The 12,950-nt window shown below is 36.3% G+C and overlaps 1 long non-coding RNA gene across 3 annotated transcripts in view; it reads left to right on the forward strand.

The window, feature by feature from the left end:
• The window catches only part of LOC137209856 (uncharacterized), a 395,103-nt gene that overhangs the window by 97,671 nt on the left and 284,482 nt on the right, over positions 1-12,950 (forward strand). The window contains exon 1 of one of the 3 annotated variants that reach the window (XR_010936140.1): positions 7,285-7,414. The exons of the other annotated variants lie outside the window; for them this stretch is intronic. This is a non-coding gene — a long non-coding RNA (uncharacterized lncRNA). Of the gene's footprint in view, positions 1-7,284; positions 7,415-12,950 lie in introns of those variants that run through there. 3 annotated transcript variants of the gene reach the window in all.

Genomic DNA, 12,950 nt, shown 5'->3' on the forward strand with positions numbered 1-12,950 from the left:
TATTTTGAAATCTAAGGTTTGCTAACTGTGAGTAGCACATCGAATTGACTTCAGGTTGATTTGAATTATGCATATTTATAACGTGTTCTTGTTCTCCGAAGCATGCAAAAACATTTAGGGTGAATTTTTAGTTTCTCCGTAGGTCTTATTTACTTGGGGAAATGAAGCTACTTAGCTCAGGCTAATGAGATTAAAGTCTAAGGTTCAATATCCCAGCATGAGTTATACAGCTTTTCTTTGTTCCTTAGATACCAAGTGCATCTGTCATCCAGCCAAATACATCATAAAGGTCCATCACTAGTAGAATCATGTGCTGTGCATGCCCATTTCAACTGGAAAAACAGCAGAATGTGCATGTTTTATAGATAGGAGGCCATTAAAGTGGTCTGGTTTACAAAATATCTGAAACATATAATAATATATAAAGACAAAAAGAATTTTTTAGGTCATGTGTTGATATGTGCACATTTGATATGCACTTACATTTTGGTGGTTATTATTATTATGGCCATTAATATTATTTTCCTCTCAAAATAAATTCTTTTTCTTATTCTGGTCCCCATCTCCACCCTCAGTTTGGCTTTCAGCACTCCTTTCATTATTCTCCATTCCATTTGCAATACAACCAATACACACACCATTTCTTATTTTCTTTTGGAGGCTTTCTCTTTGCTTTCCCATTAAATTCAAACTTTGGATCTCATGTTCTATACTTGTTGTTTTGTTCCCTTCATTTTACCTCTCCTAAGGCTCGGAGTGAGCCTAAGGGTATATGCAATTGATATAATGTCTCCATCATGCGCTTTCTGTCAATGAGACTCTTGCAATGTGCTATAAAGAAGAAGAAGATAGAATCTCTTGGATATAATTTATCAATTTAGCTAGCTAGCTAGCTAGCTATCTTCCTGCAAATCTTTTTTAAACTCTTAACACTTACAAGGCACTGACCTAGGCTCCATGACTCTGTGGTGACTTGAAAACTGTATTAATTGGAGCTTCTAATTTTGCCATAAAGCATTTATGAAGACCTTGGCAGTGACTTAACTCTCCATCTCAGTTTCCTCATCTGTACATTTTGGGCAATGGGCTAAATTAGAGATTTTTCAAACATTTTTAGTAACAATAACATTTTAGAATTAAAATCTTATTTGTTACTGCAATATATAACAGTTCAAAGCAAAGCATCTCCTGCCAAAGAGGGAAGGGAATTCATTCAGAACCTCCCCCACTTAGCCTTCCTGTCACCTCTTTCAGGTTTCTTCAGGTACTGCCTTGGAATGAAGCTTGAAGCACAATGGACTAGATGATTTCCAAAGTCTTTTCCAAGTCTGGATTTCTAAACGTCTGATCTGTTCCACTATCTTGGCCCCTTCAAATAGGAGGTGCTGAAAATGTACTGAATTGAATTAAATTGAATTGAATTGAATTAAGCTAGTACCGTCCGGTATCTCTAATGCTCCTCCTGACTAGCTTCTTCGAGAACAGAATGGAATATTCTTTTCTTTCTGTGTTCACTTGGCTTCTAGCAGTTTGTTGGACTAAAAACTTAATTGTTTGTTTGGTCTTACTTGCAAGATATGAGAGGGGTACTTGTTTGAGTCCTAGATGATAACAGCATGGTCAATAGCTTACTTAGACAATGGGTCATTGAATGAGTATCTTAAATTCATTTTATTTATTTAATACTGGCTCCTCAAAAATTAAATTGATTGTGATATTTTAAGAATTACTTAAGATTTCTAGAAATAAAGTTGATGCCTTGAATTTTTTTTTCTGGCCCAAATGAGACTTTAGTAGGCTAAAATTTTAGGAATTTAGAATAACTGAAGCCTATATACGTGATACATGAATAAAAAATTATAAATAGAACACTGGTTACTGTGGAAAAAACATTTCTTTGGAAGGAAAAAGGGAGTTGTTGTTTTTTTTTAACTTTGAGTTTATAGCTGCTGGAATACGATATTTTAAAAGGTATTTATAAAAGTTTCAGAACCTTCAATTTTTTTGAAGTTTAAATGCAAATGTGCCTTCTTCTTCTCCTCCCCCAATAGGAAGAAATGGATAATCAAAGAAATACAACAAATTTTTGTTTAACCTTGGTAACTGGGAGTAGGGAAAACATGAACAATTAAATTTTACAACGAATTACCAAGACTCATTTTAAAGCAAGTAATTTTAACTTCATTCCCCATTGAAATCTAGAGCTACTAACCAATTGCAAATTTGACTGGGTTCAACTTCATTTCCATTATTTTTCTTGTACACCCTCTGAAGTAGTATCCACATAAAAAGAGCATAGTTATAGAAAGTCTGTGAAAGAGAAGTGGATAAGTAGAAGTATGACTAATGAAGAAATGATTCTGGGGGCTGAGAAGGAAGATGGGTGAGATTGAATTGATCTCTTAGGTTAATTTGACTGGATTGTCCCTAAATGAAATCTTCTTGGTCCATTTTCTACGATATATCCAATGGATATAACCATGTCCAGGCCTTATCCCTCAGAAGAAAATGCCATGTATTAATTCTAGAGTTAAAACCCTGAGGAATCTGCACCCTTCCAATTGTGGAATCTATTTCCAAGCACTTGTTTTCCTTGAGGACTGGATGTGATGGTATGTGTCATGTAGGAATTCAGCAGTCACCATAACTATTGGAATGGTCTCCTTTCTACAGTGTTTAGAACAGACAATCTTTCTGACTCCCATTAGAAAGAGTTCCAATGTTGTACATTGTTAATACGTAAATGTTTACTTTTAATGAAAGAATATATTCTGAATCCCTGCCATGGTATACCACATCCACTTGTTTATTGCATTTATTTAGTCTTCATGGTCTAAGAATATGAGAGAAAAATAACAGCTGAGTTGTTTTATAGCCTTGAGTGTAAAGCTGGATATCCTGACTCTAAAGGTCTTCACTTGAAATTTGCTATTATCCTGTTTTGGTTTAATATTAGTGTGTAGTGCTAAATATAATCAGAAGCTGTAATGAGGAGGTCTTTACAAACATGAACATGAGGAAATATTCATTGACCTTTGAGAGCATCTTCCTCCTGCCCAGAGAAGGGCTGACTTCTTTAAAATTCTATCTGAACTTCTACAATCACCCATACAGAGACCTCTGCCTTTTGAAGACCATTGTGACACTTACACAAGATGGTCCTCTGAACTCAGGGGCATTCTGGGACCCATGAACTCAGAAAAAAAAAGCAGTCCCAAATCAGGGAATGAGTTACCTATTCTGCAAAGTAAGAAGAGGTTAACGTGGATGCACATTCGCTTTGCTGCATCTCTTCCTCTTTCTACATTTCCTAGCTTCCAGTACTGGAATCACTGCTCTTCGCTACCTACCTGTGAATCTATTAAAGTGATGACACTGAATGGCAAAAAACTAATAATTTATCATTTCTCTAATAAAATAAGAAAGCACAAGTTTAGGTCTTGCTAAAATTATAGGACTTAAATACCTATAAAACATAAAATACAGCAAGATTTTGTTGCGACGTAAGTGGCTGAGGATTCATATATTTGACTGCCTCTAGGCTGACGTGACTGACGTGATCAACCTGAAGTACAGGTAGGTAATGGATGAGTGGTCCTAGAAACACACTAACTCTAGGAAATGGTAGGTATGTGATATAAACCTTAGTTATTTGATTAAGTCCTGTTTCCATGTTACAATGAGGATTGTGTTCTTAACAAATTTTTCCACTGTTAAATTCTCAGTAGCCAAAAAGTGCCTGGCACGTAGTATGTGCTTTGTAAATATTGGCTGAATTGTATCTATTTAATCTGTAGCCCTGTTCCAAGTACAAGTGAGAAATTTAAATGTACTTATTGCTGGCAGTTGGATGGGGGACAGACTTTAATCATGAGACTCTTCCTACAACTTCTTCCCTAGGCAGCATAGTGAGGGAGATACACTTTCACAGACTCCATCACTGAGTTGCCGTCACCAGCGTTTCACGAAAGTGCCACATCTCTATTTTCAATTATGTGTGTTTTCTTAGGATACTTGTTAAGTTTCAGTTTTACTGATGATAGACAAACCTGTCTAGATGGATAGATACATAGATAGATAAATGGACAGATGTCATGATTCCTTCTGGATTGGAGCTTGCCTTTAACCTTGATACATTAAAGCTTTGGCCTCAGCGTTGATTGCTTGTTTATAGATATGAACCTATTACCAAAGCCTGTAGCGCACTTTTGTGAAGCAACATGATGAAATATAAAGTTTAGGCTTCTTAAGTCTCATAGTATCCTCATTCTAATCCACACCTCAAAATACAGATAATTGGCACATTTTAATTTTGAAATATTTGGGATCAGAAATTTGTTTAATAAATTGGACAGAAATCATTGATATGGCTACTAATTAATTACCTTAGTGAATATAGTATACTCAGAGTTACTTGCCTTTTAGAAAGCTTTATACCTCTAACTTATGATAGCATCCCTGTACTCATGTGACTTCATTCATTCAATAAACATCTGGTGAGGGTTTTCTAGGAAGCTGGCGTTCTGCTAGGAGTTAGGGCTACAATGTCTAATGAAACACATTCCCTGCCCTGAGCAGATCTCAAACTAGGAGTGGAGGAAGGAAATTAGAGTACATGGAAAACTATGACAAAAATTATACCTAAAGTGCTATATAGAAGCATAGAAGAAGGACAATAAAATAAGGCATTGGAGGGATATCCAGGAGTACTTCTCAAGTGAGTCAGTATGGATTAGTTAGACAAAGAACAAGACAAAGGGACAAATGGAAATTTGAAGGAGAGTGACATCTTTGAGCAAAGATTCGCAGATGATAAGCTTAGACAAATCAGTGGGAGATAGTCCATTTTAAATCTAAAGTGATAAGCTAAGGCATTGTGTTCCGAAGGCTGTGGGAAACTCCTAACGGATCTTAAGAAAGGAAGTGTCATGATCAGATTTGCAGTTTTGAAAAAGTACTTCGAAACATTGTGAAAGAAAGAGTGAGGAGGGGGCTGAAGATGGCAGCCTTGCTGAAAGAAGAGGAGACCCTCTAGGAGATGAACAGTGTTGAAGCCTGAATGAGACAATGGAAACTGAATTATTGGAAGAAGTGCACGTAGAGATACAAAATTTTCATTTCTTTGACTTAAAAGATGTTTCAAATTGGGGATGCGATGAGTTAACGGGAGGAGTTTAGGATAAAGCCAAGGTTTCCAGAATACAGGAGGGGAGGTGAAAACTATGAATTTGATATATTAAATTTGAGATGCTGGTGGGGTATCAAGATAGAGATATTAGATGGTTAGAGGTTTCTATCAGGCATCTAAGAGTGCTAAGGCAGAGAGACAGATTTAAGCGTCTTGGATGGTCTTAAACTAAGAGTATGTAAGTAAGAGAGTACACTGAGTGATAAAAAGAAAGGACTAAGAATTAATTCATTGGGAGCAACCACTTTTAAAAGAAAAATGGAGGAGTTAGAATCTGCAGAAGAGATCAGGAAGGAGTGGCTGTTGAATTAAGAGGAAAGCCAGGAGAGGAAGTCATCACAGAATTCAAAGAGGCGAAAATTTTCCTGAAGGAGGGTGTGGCCCACCGTGCACATTGGCTCCAGAGAAGTCAGGGGTTAAAAAAAAAAAAAAAAGAAAAGAAATCCATGGGATTTAGGTAAATTGGGTAATCATTGGTGACTTTAGAGCAACCAGGTCAGTGACATAATCAGTAGTGAATCAAGATTTTAATGAGGTATGGGCTGAATGAGAGGGGAGTAAGTAAGCATAGTTAGTATAGCTTACCCATAGTATGCTATGAGTGCCATTAACACTTTACAAAGAACTTCACCTTATATGGGAGTTCAGAGAAGTGACCGTTAAGCAGAATTGTCAAGTATATGCTACTGGAAAAGCAAGGAGAAAAGATAACATTTGATTTGAGCTTTGAACTACAGGAGTATAATTTTTATAAAAAGAAAAGTAGAGGGGGGGTATTACAAGTGCAAAAAATGATATTAACATGCATGTGATGCTGAAAACATAATCTCAAACTTTGGCATGCATCTAAATCACCCGGTGTTTCTGATTCATCAGGTCTTGGGTGGTCCCCCTCCCAAAATTTCATTTCTAACAAGTTCCCAAGGAGATGCCGATGGTCTGCAGACCATTCTTTGAGACTCACTGGCTTAGGAAGTGTTTGAGTGAGAGTGAATTGTGCATAAAGGAGAAGTGGCTAGAAAAAAGCTTGGGATCAGACGAGAGAAGAACTCGAATATTTGGCTAAAGACCGTTTTTGTTCCTTAGAAAGTGGAATTAATAAAGTTTTTGAACAACAACAGGATTCGTTCGTTCTGGGGAGACTCGTTCATGCATGCATGCATGAATTTACTTTACAGATATTTATTGAATTCTGTGGAAATCATGATGCTAGATAGGGAGAAATTTTAGGAGGTTATTACAATTGTTTCTCTCTAGGTCGATGGTGATAGAGACTATGGTAATGAAGTTGGTATTGAAAAAGTGAGAGGTATTCAAGAGTTATTTCAAAAGAAGAAGGGATGAATCAAAGGTGAATATAATGTTTTGTAACTGAGAGAATTGTTATGCCATGAAGAGAGACATGAACGTCAGAGGAGCTGACTTCTGGAGAGAATTTATGCCTTTGTACTATTATTTCACATAGAATTTCATTGGCATCCTGATAAATGTTAAGGGCTCCTGGAGCATCCACATTAAAAATGTCTCCGAGCTAGTAGAACTGATGCGAGAAGTTAAGCCTAGTTCACAGATGAAGCTGTAGGAATGGGGAGGCTCGCCAAGAGTATGAAGAACGTGAAGTGTGTGCGTGGCATTGTACACCAGAGCTTGAGATCTCAGGCAGTTTCGGGTGTTGCCAAGTTCCAAATAAGGCCATGGGAGGGCGGGGCCGAAATGGAGTAAGGCAGAAAGGCATTAAATTTGAGGAGGTCAAGGAATTCAATCCAAGTTGTTGGGTAATCCACATAGACTCTAAACTTGCCCAAGAAGAGAGCTGAAGGAAAAGATTGAGTTGTTCAACTTTTCAATAAATTCTAGAAAGTGACTAGGGAAATATTGTATAATAGTGACATGGAAATACAGAGTGTCACATATTCACAGGAGTGTAAACATCAAATGAGCTATTTCACTATGAAGGAGGCAGGGCCGGAGGCAGCAAGAACAAGTCTGACTACTCTTTCCTGGGCTACCCCTCATTCTGCAAATTCTGTGGGGAAAGCACAGAAAACAGGAGGAAAGCAGCCCTTACCTGAGAGGCCCACGTGGGTGACCCAGCAACCTAGAAATGCTCGAAGAAGGGCATCTGTGGAAAGCTCGTGCTTGGAGCTGTAGGGGAGATTCATTGGGACAGGAGTTTCAGCGAAAGAGTAGGCAAAAAGGCCAGGAGTGGGAGGACGAATGAGGGAGGTGAGTATGGTATTTAAAGGGATGACTGGGGGGTGGCGTGTGTGTGTGGGAGGCATGCATTTTGAAGGGTGGCCTAATATAACCATTCCTGGTAATTCAGGCACAGGAATTCATTTAAACTCATCTGTCCATATCATTTTCCTGCAGATCCACTGGAAAATTTATGTTTTTTTCAAATGATGTAAGATTGTACTATTTCTAAAAAAGATGCATGTTTACATTGTCTGTAAGATTTTGAATTTTGAGTAATATCCTTGCAAAGTCTATGAGAATGTCGTGAACTCAGTGCTTGCTTATAATTCGAGAAATTTAGATGTGATTTTAGAAACATGAAATTCTACTGTAACTTGGATGCCTAAATACTTATTTTTCCACTTTTACTTAAAAATAAGCAATTAGAAAGGTCCAGTTGGTTGATTGGCTGCTCTGAAAATTTTATATAAAAATATATCACCTTCTAAGGTGACTTTATGTAATTCATTTAGATGGTAGTACATGACTTTAATTTTGTGCTCCCCTTAGTTTATCATCAATATTTCTTTATCAACCTTACCCTGTTTCCTCTCCCAACTCGCAGATCTCTTTGGTACAGTAGTTACAACCACAAGTTGGGTTTATAAAACTTCATCGGTTTTAAAGGTCAACATGTAAATGAACTAATTAGGTCAATGCAAATCACTATAGCACTTTCTGTTACAAACCTCACACCTTTTAAATTCTTTCTGAATTAAATAATGAGCCATATTGTTAACAGAGCTAGCATAACATCAAAAAAGATATTAAATACTTAAGATTCCTAGATAAACAGAAGACTCATTTGCAGATATTTTACAATGATAAAATAATGCATAAAATTAGACGTCTAAGATTTACACAGTACAATATTTACAAAATGTAAATGTAACCTTAGTACTGAAAAGAACAGGAAATTATAAAATGGAATTGAAAGGAATCAAGGAAATGGAACCAACTCTCCACTTGTCTAAAAAGAATTTCTCTCTCAGCTTTCTAAAAACCAGTTTATTAAAACAACAAATGAACAGACAATAAGTTAAACTTAACCAACCCCAAGCAAAATGAAAAATTCTATTATCATAAATATCTCGATTATTTAGAAATGTTGGGGTTTCATCGCATTAACTGCTTTTGCTGTTAGTAACTTAGCATGCCATAAAGTAGAATATATAGATGGAGATGTAGCTGAGCTGTATATTGACATAAAGACAGGCAATATAAACAACAACTCTTGAACCCTTTTGGCTGCAGTGAGTAAGGGTTATATTCTGAGTCAGGAATCCCTAAGTTACTGAAGCGCTTAGAATACTTCCATTAACTATTTCCAACTCCTAGGTAGATTGAAAGTCAATGTTACCTAAGTATTTATAAAAATAGTATTTTTATGTTGAGAAGGTGATTGGAATAAATAAAATATGAATGCTGATTTCTGGTCTTATGTATAACCTATTGAACAATCCCACTGTCAGTCTTACATCAGAACTGGAATCAGGAAACCCCTTTTCTTCTCTTTTAGTGCTTTGAGCATTTCAAAGACACCAGATGCCTCAATTCTGAAAATAATAAATACTTCATTTTGAAAAATTCTGGTATACAAATGAATTGATCCCTAAAAACATAATAAAATTGACATAATTTTCTTCGTGGTATCTACCGAACTATGAGTTCTCTATAGAATTTTCATTTCTTTTAAAACCTTGAGCGTTTTTATTTCTAAAAGAGAGTGGGATTTTAAAAAAGAATAACAAATGAGAGAGTAACTTATAATCTATTAATTCATGCAGCAGCAGCTGCCTCTTTTGCTATTAGAGTGTGCTTATGTTCTCAGTTTGGGTGAGAGAGCTCATGTGAGCACACTTCTCTTGTAAAAGAGACAGCTGCTGCTGCATGTATTAATACATATCAAATGGCTCCAGAGTAAACAAAATGCTATAAATTACTTGAGGCCTTCTGCTGACGTCATGAAGCCTGAGTCTGCAGAAGAGCTGATGAGGTTTTTTCTTCTGTGTGACATCATGGCAATAAGAGAGCTGGTGAATGGATTTCATTACCTTGTTTTTGTTTATTGGCCTAAACAAGTCACCCACAATACTATTCACATTATTCTTAGTTGACTCATGGAAGAGGTATAGCTGCCTTGTTTGAAGAAGTTCAGTTTGTATCTTTTAGTCTTTTCTTTTTTTTTTTTCCTTCACTGACACATTCCTTAATCCTCGTTTAAGTGCTGGTACCAACAGAATTCCCAGGGCCCAATTTGAGTTGGCTTATCCTCTCAGAAACTGTGATGCTAGAGAGAGAAAGGAGAAAATTAAAAAAAGGAAAAGGAAGTAAGCGGTGAAGTAACTAAAGCACTTGGGAAGGCTTTAAGTTAATATAGCAAGACCCTTCTACCGAAGATTCAAGAGCTTGGGCTAGTCGACGCAGGCAAACAGGTCTTGTCGCTCAGATTTCATCATCTTGCTTGTATGTTTGTGAGGGTACGCTCAAAAGTGTAGTGGATTTTTAACTATCTTAATAACTTACATTTATGTTGTTTACTCTATGAAATATCCTATTTTGACAACTGTACTGAATTATGCAAGTATATCACAATATTTACGTTCACAGATAATTTAAAAACCTCATTTAAACCTTGCATAAGAACATTGCCCATTTATACCTTTACATTAAGGACAAACATGTCAAATCTTAGAAGAACAAAGAAACGTTTCCCAGACACTGCATTTTTACGCTATATTTTGATAAAGGAAAACCTCTTTTTGTACTTCTTTTCTTATAGAAATTGTAATAAATTTACTTAATAAAATAAGCAAATTCATGGTTCTGTAAAAGTAAACATATATATTTGTTAATATTAAGGTGTTTGTAGAACTAGATAAAGAAGGCTGTTAGTATCTGACCTCTTTCTATTAATCAGATTTGGGAGTTCTAATTGGCTTAGAGGAAATTTTGTATCCTGGTAACCTCAGGACGTCCTAGATACACTAAAGCTTATGGTTCAAGGAGAAACCATTACTATAGATATAAAGGAGTATCTGATTTGAAATAATTTCTAGACCTCTTTACCATCCAAAGGTTTTTCTTTTCTTTCTTTCGTTTTCTTTTTTTTTTTAGAGCAATGAATAAGTCAGTAACCATATCTTTGTTCTATGAGCCTAATTCCAAAGACATCCTAATAGAATGTCAAAGGTCATGTGTAAGGCATTGTAATGCAGATCTGCAAATCTATATCTCACATAGGCGTGAGACTCCACTGCTACAGCTGAGAGCCGACCCATCCCTTTAATAGCCAGGGAAAGCGATGAATCCCCGACTCTAATTTTCTCTTGGAAATATTATGCATAAGCTTCCTTGAAGCTGCAAACTTATCTGAACTCTCCTAAATTACAAATGTCTTTAAGATTTTGGTATATTATCATTCAAGTGTTGTGAAAGACCATTGAAATGCTGTATTAATTACGTACAGAGACACGTCTCCTCAGTCATATCGAGTCAAGGGCAGATAACAAAAGGAATCATTTCTGATGCTTAGGATGAGACCTGTCTCCTAATCAGAAATGGACGTTGGAAATCATTTCATCCAAATTCCTTATTTCTCATGTGAGGAAAACTGAGGTCCAACGAGGTGAAATATTTAATTGGATCAGAGGTCAAGCTTTTCTCATTGAATATTCTCTTTAGTTGTAGTTTACCTTATACTCCCAATACTTTTTTAGAAAATTTATATAAAAGGTATGATAATCTCTCCCTAGTGTTGTTTAAAGAAAGAAATGCCACCGTTCTGTGTGCTGTGTGTGTTTTGCTTTTTCATCATTACTATGCAAGAGAACCCTTGCAACGGGATGTCCCATCTGCACTGAGAGACCCTGCCTAAATAAACAGCCCTAACCCTAAAGGAGAAGGTATACTATTACAAAGATGTATTTAATAGATACCAATTCCTTAACAAAATATTTGGCTAGTGAGTGATTTTACTAGCCAAACCAGTGATGATGTGTGACCCTGCCTTGTGTAAAATAAGAATGATTCACAAAACTTTGTATTCACAAAGTTTTCAGTGACTTGTGTTCGAAAATAGAAAAAAATAGCTATTATTTTCAAAATGAATCTCCGTAAGTGGCCTCCTTTTCTTTTTTAACTGATTATTGAATTAATTTAGAATGTTTCCCAAGAAGAAAAGTATTTGATTTCTTATAAAAATGCTTTCATTCATCATTTTTACTTTCTAAATTCCATATCTATCTGGAAGTCTTCAGGGCAGGTGACATGGAGGAAGGGACAGCTTAGAAGCAATATATAGAACCTATAGAAAGGCTATGAGAATTGTCAGGACAGTCCACGGCAATTTGGGTGCATAAACTTCAGAATGTTTACATGTTTGTTTGTTTTATTTTAATGAGGTAGAAGCAGAGTTCCTGGCTCCTTGGTGCTTATGGTGGGGTAGAAAAGTCCTGTCCCACCCAAGAGCGGGTTTCATGAGGGGATTAGAAAGGATTTCAAGAAGAGGGTGATGTGAGGGAGAGGAATGTCACCCTGCACAGAAAAAAAAATCAACAAAGGGGAAGAGAGAAAAAATCAACAAAGGGGCCACCCTGCCAGTGGCCCCACTCCATTCCATGGCCAGAGCCTCCCCAGCTGTTCCCTGAAGGCTCCAGTGAGAATCCCCAGACACTGTTTTGCCCTCTGCCAAGGACTCTGGTCACCAAGTGCCTGTATCGCCCCAAAAGGGACAAATATTTGGAATAAGAAAACTTGAGCAAGGAGGCATAATTTGGGTGGGATTTAAGTAGATTCACCAAGATGTCTGGGAGATTAAAATGCTCTGAGGGCTATGTGACATACTCGCTGCCCTCAGAAACTGTACGTTTGAAAAATTACCTGAATCTCAACAATTTCTCATTACTGTGTATACTAGTGTTTTATAAGAAATAGACAGTATATTTAAAAATATTCTATTTGAGAATGTAACATTTCCATTGATAAACCTCTTGTCACTCAGTAGCAGTGTCGATTTGTTAGCAGTTAGCCTCAAGTACAACTAAAATTACTGTACGTAGTCATTCCTACACAAAAGCAATGGTAAGTATGCTCATGAAAGAAAATCAAACCAGATAGGAGAAAAGCTCCCTTCTCCCCCATAAAAGGACTTGGAAGGATGACAAAATTAATTTACTAAGGGTAGGTATATATAGACTGCTCCTCTGGGATCACCTATGCATTAGTTCTTTTCTTAGTTCTGAGATTATTTATTATTGATTCAATTTCTACAGAAACCAATATTATAAAGCGCAGAGTCCATCAAGAATTGAATACCATTATTTTTTATACCTTATGTTTAAAGTTGCTTCTATTGCAGAATTTAAACTTCAAAATTTATATCTCTGGGTGTGCTATAACATTTCCAGAAATAATAACTTTATTGGTCAAAGAGTGAAATACGTACCAATTTTGGTTACAATTTTTATTTTCTTCTTGGTAATTTAACTCTATTAAATATGTCATTGTTTTAATTTGGATTAGA

This window comes from Pseudorca crassidens, chromosome 17 (assembly GCF_039906515.1).
Source record: "Pseudorca crassidens isolate mPseCra1 chromosome 17, mPseCra1.hap1, whole genome shotgun sequence".
Classification (NCBI taxonomy): Eukaryota; Metazoa; Chordata; class Mammalia; order Artiodactyla; family Delphinidae; genus Pseudorca; species Pseudorca crassidens.